This window comes from Hyla sarda, unplaced genomic scaffold, assembly GCF_029499605.1.
Source record: "Hyla sarda isolate aHylSar1 unplaced genomic scaffold, aHylSar1.hap1 scaffold_2091, whole genome shotgun sequence".
NCBI classification, from domain to species: Eukaryota; Metazoa; Chordata; class Amphibia; order Anura; family Hylidae; genus Hyla; species Hyla sarda.
In genome coordinates this window covers 43425-52628 of record NW_026608756.1, presented here as the reverse complement: position 1 = coordinate 52628, position 9204 = coordinate 43425, and the positions used below count along the sequence as shown (strand labels likewise).

Here is a 9204-nt window from a genome sequence, read left to right as displayed (position 1 = left end):
ATGGATTGCATTTAAAAAGGCCCCGTGGGAGTGCAATGGGCCCCTGTCTTGCTGCTTAGCAATAATGGTATGGGTTTAGGTTCTGGCTGTGTGTACTGGTGGTTGACTGCCCCCCAGCCCAGAGTGTGCATGGAAAATTGTCTGGCAGCCTCCCTGACAGCAAGCAGTGATAGTGCCCATGAAGGGGACCTTGTTGGGCCCGCCCCTTTCACGGTTATCGCTTCTCGGCCTTTTGGCTAAGATCAAGTGTAGTATCTGTTCTTATCAGTTTAATATCTGATACGTCCCCTATCTGGGGACCATATATTAAATGGATTTTTGAGAACGGGGGCCGATTTCGAAGCTTGCTTCCGTCGCCCTATGCATTGACCCGATATGGCAGTATCTTCGGGTACAGTGCACCACCCCCTTACAGGGTTAAAAAGAAAGATTCCTACTTTCATTGCTACCTGCTTGCTGGCTAGCCAGCTAGCCAGCCCTGTGGGCCTTGCTGCTGCTGCTGCTGCAGCCAAAAAACAAAAGGTGGTGCTGCTGCTGCTTCTGCTTCTGCTTGTGTCTGGCCGCTGTTGGAGCGTCCAGGCACAGGACTTCTGCTGCTGCTGACTAAATGGCCTCCTTAATTGGATCATTTGAGTAGCCAGCACACCTGTGCAGGTAGGGCATGACATGATAGGCAGCTGCCTTGATAGCGGGTGGGTGCTGAATGTTCCTAATTGACAAAATAAGATTAATGCTTATGAAGAAATATAAAATCTCATCCCTTCCCCAATATCGCGCCACACCCCTACCCCTTAATTCCCTGGTTGAACTTGATGGACATATGTCTTTTTTCGACCGTACTAACTATGTAACTATGTAACATAACATGGGGGGGGGGGGGGGTCTCCTGGCTGTTCACACAGGTGTGTCATTGCTGTACATTGACCATGCATTGCTTCTGTGGTATTGCAAAGGCAAAGACAAATGCTTCCAGCCATCCATTGCACTAATGGATTGGTCATCAGCTGGCTGTCTATGTCCCGCATCAATATAGACCAAAGTACAGAGGGTTAGGCTATGCTATTGTGCACCTACCTGATGCATCAGAAGGTGCGAGGCCCTTGCTAAATTCTGTGCACAGACTTTGAGATCTATGCTTTAGACTGTATCTAAACCTGCTCCAACATGGACTGACATTCTGGCCTACTTTCAGCCGATGCGACTTGTCTGTCGCTGAACAGTCGCTTTTTATGTATTCAGCACCTATGTATAATGTTGTAAAAATGCTCTAGAAGCTAAAGTCGCAGAAATGTCACACATATTTGGCCTGCAACTTTCTGTGCGACAAATTCAGACAGGAAAAATCAGTATAAATCCTTAGAAAATTATCCCCCAGTGTCTCCATCTGCTGGCGGTATTGAATAAGCATTGCTGCACTGATGGGGTATGCATTAGACGAAAAAAAAGAAGAAAAAGAAGAATAATACGCCCAGAAAAGAGGCGAAAAGGAGAAAAACGTAAAAAAACGTGAAAAAAAAGTAAGAGGAAGAGAAGGGAAAAAAAGGTGGAAATGGGTTTAAAAGTGATTTCGGCGGAGAAATATATATATATATATATATATATATATATATATATATATACGCGCACACACACACATATATATAAACGTATTCTCCGTTGAGATATTGCAGCCGCTGCTGTGTCCAGGCCCAGGAGCCTTAGCACTGTGCTGTGATGTCACTCAATACCACTGACATCACTAGGTGTAAACAACATCTCTCCTTTGCTGTGTATGTGACTATGGAGCTGTTTGGTGATGTCGTCTATTATGGCCTTCATAGAAGCAACAGGAGATTGTTGCATCCATCTAGAACCCTCAGAACTACAGTGCTATGATGTCACTCACTTCCACAGGCCTTGCAGAGTGTAAACAACAACAACCCAGCTTTGTTGTGTATGTAACCATAGGGATTTGTGATGTCACCTAGAACCTTCACAGCAGCGACAGCTTTATGAGGAGCATCAGCACTGCTCTGCCTGAGCAGAACCATCACCGCCATAGGTTGTCAAATAACCCGGGTTTAACCCACACAGGTAAGTCCAATGGGGTGCAGGCATGTCCTCTATGCTTACAGCTTCCCGTGGGTGTTGGTTTGATACCGTTTGGGGACAGCCAAGGAGGCATCTGCAGGCAACAAAGGTAGGTGTGTGCTTGTGTGTGTGTTTCCTATGCAGATCCTAAGCCCAGTGTCACATGCAAGTAGGAGGAGTAAGAAGGGTTCCTGGCAAATCCGGGTTATGGATTGCATTTAAAAAGGCCCCGTGGGAGTGCAATGGGCCCCTGTCTTGCTGCTTAGCAATAATGGTATGGGTTTAGGTTCTGCTGTGTGTACTGGTGGTTGACTGCCCCCCAGCCCAGAGTGTGCATGGAAAATTGTCTGGCAGCCTCCCTGACAGCAAGCAGTGATAGTGCCCATGAAGGGGACCTTGTTGGGCCCGCCCCTTTCACGGTTATCGCTTCTCGGCCTTTTGGCTAAGATCAAGTGTAGTATCTGTTCTTATCAGTTTAATATCTGATACGTCCCCTATCTGGGGACCATATATTAAATGGATTTTTGAGAACGGGGGCCGATTTCGAAGCTTGCTTCCGTCGCCCTATGCATTGACCCGATATGGCAGTATCTTCGGGTACAGTGCACCACCCCCTTACAGGGTTAAAAAGAAAGATTCCTACTTTCATTGCTACCTGCTTGCTGGCTAGCCAGCTAGCCAGCCCTGTGGGCCTTGCTGCTGCTGCTGCTGCAGCCAAAAAACAAAAGGTGGTGCTGCTGCTGCTTCTGCTTCTGCTTGTGTCTGGCCGCTGTTGGAGCGTCCAGGCACAGGACTTCTGCTGCTGCTGACTAAATGGCCTCCTTAATTGGATCATTTGAGTAGCCAGCACACCTGTGCAGGTAGGGCATGACATGATAGGCAGCTGCCTTGATAGCGGGTGAGTGCTGAATGTTCCTAATTGACAAAATAAGATTAATGCTTATGAAGAAATATAAAATCTCATCCCTTCCCCAATATCGCGCCACACCCCTACCCCTTAATTCCCTGGTTGAACTTGATGGACATATGTCTTTTTTCGACCGTACTAACTATGTAACTATGTAACATAACATGGGGGGGGGGGGGGGGGTCTCCTGGCTGTTCACACAGGTGTGTCATTGCTGTACATTGACCATGCATTGCTTCTGTGGTATTGCAAAGGCAAAGACAAATGCTTCCAGCCATCCATTGCACTAATGGATTGGTCATCAGCTGGCTGTCTATGTCCCGCATCAATATAGACCAAAGTACAGAGGGTTAGGCTATGCTATTGTGCACCTACCTGATGCATCAGAAGGTGCGAGGCCCTTGCTAAATTCTGTGCACAGACTTTGAGATCTATGCTTTAGACTGTATCTAAACCTGCTCCAACATGGACTGACATTCTGGCCTACTTTCAGCCGATGCGACTTGTCTGTCGCTGAACAGTCGCTTTTTATGTATTCAGCACCTATGTATAATGTTGTAAAAATGCTCTAGAAGCTAAAGTCGCAGAAATGTCACACATATTTGGCCTGCAACTTTCTGTGCGACAAATTCAGACAGGAAAAATCAGTATAAATCCTTAGAAAATTATCCCCCAGTGTCTCCATCTGCTGGCGGTATTGAATAAGCATTGCTGCACTGATGGGGTATGCATTAGACGAAAAAAAAGAAGAAAAGGAAGAATAATACGCCCAGAAAAGAGGCGAAAAGGAGAAAAACGTAAAAAAACGTGAAAAAAAAGTAAGAGGAAGAGAAGGGAAAAAAAGGTGGAAATGGGTTTAAAAGTGATTTCGGCGGAGAAATATATATATATATATATATATATATATATATATATATATATATATACGCGCACACACACACATATATATAAACGTATTCTCCGTTGAGATATTGCAGCCGCTGCTGTGTCCAGGCCCAGGAGCCTTAGCACTGTGCTGTGATGTCACTCAATACCACTGACATCACTAGGTGTAAACAACATCTCTCCTTTGCTGTGTATGTGACTATGGAGCTGTTTGGTGATGTCGTCTATTATGGCCTTCATAGAAGCAACAGGAGATTGTTGCATCCATCTAGAACCCTCAGAACTACAGTGCTATGATGTCACTCACTTCCACAGGCCTTGCAGAGTGTAAACAACAACAACCCAGCTTTGTTGTGTATGTAACCATAGGGATTTGTGATGTCACCTAGAACCTTCACAGCAGCGACAGCTTTATGAGGAGCATCAGCACTGCTCTGCCTGAGCAGAACCATCACCGCCATAGGTTGTCAAATAACCCGGGTTTAACCCACACAGGTAAGTCCAATGGGGTGCAGGCATGTCCTCTATGCTTACAGCTTCCCGTGGGTGTTGGTTTGATACCGTTTGGGGACAGCCAAGGAGGCATCTGCAGGCAACAAAGGTAGATGTGTGCTTGTGTGTGTGTTTCCTATGCAGATCCTAAGCCCAGTGTCACATGCAAGTAGGAGGAGTAAGAAGGGTTCCTGGCAAATCCGGGTTATGGATTGCATTTAAAAAGGCCCCGTGGGAGTGCAATGGGCCCCTGTCTTGCTGCTTAGCAATAATGGTATGGGTTTAGGTTCTGCTGTGTGTACTGGTGGTTGACTGCCCCCCAGCCCAGAGTGTGCATGGAAAATTGTCTGGCAGCCTCCCTGACAGCAAGCAGTGATAGTGCCCATGAAGGGGACCTTGTTGGGCCCGCCCCTTTCACGGTTATCGCTTCTCGGCCTTTTGGCTAAGATCAAGTGTAGTATCTGTTCTTATCAGTTTAATATCTGATACGTCCCCTATCTGGGGACCATATATTAAATGGATTTTTGAGAACGGGGGCCGATTTCGAAGCTTGCTTCCGTCGCCCTATGCATTGACCCGATATGGCAGTATCTTCGGGTACAGTGCACCACCCCCTTACAGGGTTAAAAAGAAAGATTCCTACTTTCATTGCTACCTGCTTGCTGGCTAGCCAGCTAGCCAGCCCTGTGGGCCTTGCTGCTGCTGCAGCCAAAAAACAAAAGGTGGTGCTGCTGCTGCTTCTGCTTCTGCTTGTGTCTGGCCGCTGTTGGAGCGTCCAGGCACAGGACTTCTGCTGCTGCTGACTAAATGGCCTCCTTAATTGGATCATTTGAGTAGCCAGCACACCTGTGCAGGTAGGGCATGACATGATAGGCAGCTGCCTTGATAGCGGGTGGGTGCTGAATGTTCCTAATTGACAAAATAAGATTAATGCTTATGAAGAAATATAAAATCTCATCCCTTCCCCAATATCGCGCCACACCCCTACCCCTTAATTCCCTGGTTGAACTTGATGGACATATGTCTTTTTTCGACCGTACTAACTATGTAACTATGTAACATAACATGGGGGGGGGGGGGGGGGTCTCCTGGCTGTTCACACAGGTGTGTCATTGCTGTACATTGACCATGCATTGCTTCTGTGGTATTGCAAAGGCAAAGACAAATGCTTCCAGCCATCCATTGCACTAATGGATTGGTCATCAGCTGGCTGTCTATGTCCCGCATCAATATAGACCAAAGTACAGAGGGTTAGGCTATGCTATTGTGCACCTACCTGATGCATCAGAAGGTGCGAGGCCCTTGCTAAATTCTGTGCACAGACTTTGAGATCTATGCTTTAGACTGTATCTAAACCTGCTCCAACATGGACTGACATTCTGGCCTACTTTCAGCCGATGCGACTTGTCTGTCGCTGAACAGTCGCTTTTTATGTATTCAGCACCTATGTATAATGTTGTAAAAATGCTCTAGAAGCTAAAGTCGCAGAAATGTCACACATATTTGGCCTGCAACTTTCTGTGCGACAAATTCAGACAGGAAAAATCAGTATAAATCCTTAGAAAATTATCCCCCAGTGTCTCCATCTGCTGGCGGTATTGAATAAGCATTGCTGCACTGATGGGGTATGCATTAGACGAAAAAAAAGAAGAAAAGGAAGAATAATACGCCCAGAAAAGAGGCGAAAAGGAGAAAAACGTAAAAAAACGTGAAAAAAAAGTAAGAGGAAGAGAAGGGAAAAAAAGGTGGAAATGGGTTTAAAAGTGATTTCGGCGGAGATATATATATATATATATATATATATATATATATATATATATATACGCGCACACACACACATATATATAAACGTATTCTCCGTTGAGATATTGCAGCCGCTGCTGTGTCCAGGCCCAGGAGCCTTAGCACTGTGCTGTGATGTCACTCAATACCACTGACATCACTAGGTGTAAACAACATCTCTCCTTTGCTGTGTATGTGACTATGGAGCTGTTTGGTGATGTCGTCTATTATGGCCTTCATAGAAGCAACAGGAGATTGTTGCATCCATCTAGAACCCTCAGAACTACAGTGCTATGATGTCACTCACTTCCACAGGCCTTGCAGAGTGTAAACAACAACAACCCAGCTTTGTTGTGTATGTAACCATAGGGATTTGTGATGTCACCTAGAACCTTCACAGCAGCGACAGCTTTATGAGGAGCATCAGCACTGCTCTGCCTGAGCAGAACCATCACCGCCATAGGTTGTCAAATAACCCGGGTTTAACCCACACAGGTAAGTCCAATGGGGTGCAGGCATGTCCTCTATGCTTACAGCTTCCCGTGGGTGTTGGTTTGATACCGTTTGGGGACAGCCAAGGAGGCATCTGCAGGCAACAAAGGTAGGTGTGTGCTTGTGTGTGTGTTTCCTATGCAGATCCTAAGCCCAGTGTCACATGCAAGTAGGAGGAGTAAGAAGGGTTCCTGGCAAATCCGGGTTATGGATTGCATTTAAAAAGGCCCCGTGGGAGTACAATGGGCCCCTGTCTTGCTGCTTAGCAATAATGGTATGGGTTTAGGTTCTGCTGTGTGTACTGGTGGTTGACTGCCCCCCAGCCCAGAGTGTGCATGGAAAATTGTCTGGCAGCCTCCCTGACAGCAAGCAGTGATAGTGCCCATGAAGGGGACCTTGTTGGGCCCGCCCCTTTCACGGTTATCGCTTCTCGGCCTTTTGGCTAAGATCAAGTGTAGTAATACAGGAGATCTGGTCAGAAGGTACTCGGGTACCCCTCTCCTCGGCCTTGTGGGATCGCCCAGGTTTATTGCCTGGGCTTCACCCATTTGTTGCTATTGGGGAGAGGGCTTAGTCCCAGGGTAACGGGTTGCGATCGCCTCTCAAAGCCTTTGGGTGGAGAGAGGTTTGAGCGAATTGGCTGGTTGGTTGGAGCGGAGAGAACCAGACCAAAACACGAATGAACCATGGATGAAGATCTAGATCCTGGTTCGGTACCGGCTTATGCCCGGATTAAACACACTGTGCGGGTCATTCTCACAGGTGATGCGGCGGATGCACGTGGCATGAGGTTCGTGATAGAGGACGTGCTCGACAAGATTCTTAATGTTCGTAAGCGAGAGATTTTGGCCATCCAGGATTACCCTAAGCGGAGGATCTACGACTGCACTTTCATAGGGGAAGGCGTATTCTTAGATGCAGTAATGAAAATTCCAAAGCAGGATGATCCGAGGCTTAAGGGTATCCAAATTGTCGAGCACGTCCTAGATGAAACCAAGTTGATTGTCGTGAAGATGTACTCCCCTTTTGTAAATCAGAGAGAGATCGATGGGTTCCTGGCAGCCTACTTTAAAAAGGTGGAGTTCAGAGGAAAAATCATGAACGACTGTGGTGTCTGGACCTCAAAATGGCGATATCAAGTCACGTGCAACAAAGACCCCACCCTCCCAGGGGGGATACTATTACCGCCTGCTCGTTTTAAATTAAACAATGTGTGTGGCGACCTCTTTTTTGCGGGAATGCCAAACTTCTGCAGAAGGTGCCAACGTTATGGGCACATAAAGGAAAATTGTGAAAGTTCCTGTAAGAAATGTGGAAGCATGCAACATGAAACAGAAAAATGTGATAAGGGTTTGAGATGTAATTTTTGCCGTCACTTTGGTCACGTGTATGCTTTCTGTCCCCACAGACCAAAAAAAACCACAGAACAGCAAGGGCAACCCAAGAGAGACGTCCGGAGACCAGCCTGGGGAAAAGCCAGAGAGGAGGAGCACCCCCCACAAGAAGAGGTAAGCTGTGAGATGGAGACCACGGCCCCCCCAAAAGAACCCCAGGAGAAAGAGGCACAGGTGGAAAGGGGGACCCCAAATGAGAGGAGGCCGGGGAAGAGAAATGCGAGAGGGGATCGGGCAGATACCTCAGAGAAGGTGGAAGAGCGAGAGGTGCCCGATTCCACCCCGGAAGGTCCTCCTGCTCGGGGTCCCCCTGAGTGTGAAAACCCGGACGGAGTAGCAAAGGTGAAAAGACGAAGGGGCTCCAAAGGGCGTCCGGACTCGGAGGTGGTCCAGGAGGAGCAGATGGAAGTTCCTGTCGTGACGGGGGCTCCAAGTGAAGCTCCTCCACAGGTCCCAGCGGTGGATACCCCTCCTCCTCCCAGCCAGGAGGAGGTTTCAGGGGTGACCATCTCCGAGGTCCCGGAAACGGACCTAAGTACGCACCCGACCCCTATGGAGGGGCAAGAGGTGGACGCCGAAAAAGAGAATGGAGCCCAGAAGCTGTTCTTACCAATGTACTCCGTCTATACACCTGTGGTCTTGGAAGAGGGGGGCTGCTCGAGCGATGGTGGTTCCTCTCCGGCTTCCTCTATGTGTACGGTAGAGTCAGAGGTGGGGGGTAACGAGAGCTCCAGTGCGCAATCTGGTTTTTAGTTTGTTATCTGAGCCTCCCTTTTTTTTACATCTCCAATGGCTGAGTTGTCCGGATTGTCTATGAATGTAAGAAGTATAAGTTCACGAGCGAAACGGGTTGCCCTTTTTAACTACTTGTCTATTTTTGCTGCTTCTGTGGTTTTCCTGCAGGAGTGCGGCATCCCGCATAGTTTAAATTATGAAAAGTATAAAAAAGATTGGGTACACGGTCCATCAGTCTGGTCTGGATCTAACGAATCCAGATCAGCAGGGGTCGCCATACTTTTTAAAGGAAATGCTTTTATTGATTTTATTCATGAGATTTTACCAGGCAGAATTTTATTGGTTAAAGCTTTTATTGATGGTATTAAATGGCAGTTTTTAAATTTTTATGGTTCACCCAATAAAAATGATAGAGCACGGATGTTAGAGATTTTACCCCTTTTTATC

General features: G+C 47.2%; 3 non-coding genes across 3 annotated transcripts; all 3 read left to right on the top strand.

Annotated features, from left to right (window-relative positions):
• Positions 1–216: 216 nt before the first annotated feature.
• LOC130319009 (U2 spliceosomal RNA) lies at positions 217–407 on the top strand. The gene has a single exon (XR_008865425.1). It is a non-coding gene; the product is annotated as a U2 spliceosomal RNA (small nuclear RNA).
• Positions 408–2492: 2085 nt separating this feature from the next.
• On the top strand, positions 2493–2683 carry LOC130319008 (U2 spliceosomal RNA). Its single transcript, XR_008865424.1, has one exon. It is a non-coding gene; the product is annotated as a U2 spliceosomal RNA (small nuclear RNA).
• A 2093-nt stretch (positions 2684–4776) lies between these two features.
• LOC130319007 (U2 spliceosomal RNA) lies at positions 4777–4967 on the top strand. The gene has a single exon (XR_008865423.1). It is a non-coding gene; the product is annotated as a U2 spliceosomal RNA (small nuclear RNA).
• The last annotated feature ends 4237 nt before the right edge of the window (positions 4968–9204 follow it).